The sequence below is a fragment of the Tupaia chinensis genome, unplaced genomic scaffold (genome assembly GCF_000334495.1).
Source record: "Tupaia chinensis unplaced genomic scaffold, TupChi_1.0 Scaffold149666_1, whole genome shotgun sequence".
In the NCBI taxonomy this organism is placed as follows: domain Eukaryota; kingdom Metazoa; phylum Chordata; class Mammalia; order Scandentia; family Tupaiidae; genus Tupaia; species Tupaia belangeri.
Genome location: NW_006209511.1, coordinates 18811 through 19021, shown reverse-complemented (window position 1 = coordinate 19021; position 211 = coordinate 18811).

The window sequence follows — 211 nt, the reverse complement described above, 5'->3', positions numbered from 1 at the left end:
TTTTTTTTTTGTTCCACTTCCTTAACTTTTTATTTATTTTACATTTTTTAATAAGTTCAATCACATTATTTAGCTCACAAGGTGATCATTTCAGTATAAGAACATTTATCCCCAGTAAACAACACTACCTCCCTGTTTCAACAGTGCTGCCTTTGTATCCCTACTCCAAATGTTCTTCCCCACGCACCACTCCTCCACACACTCCACTTCT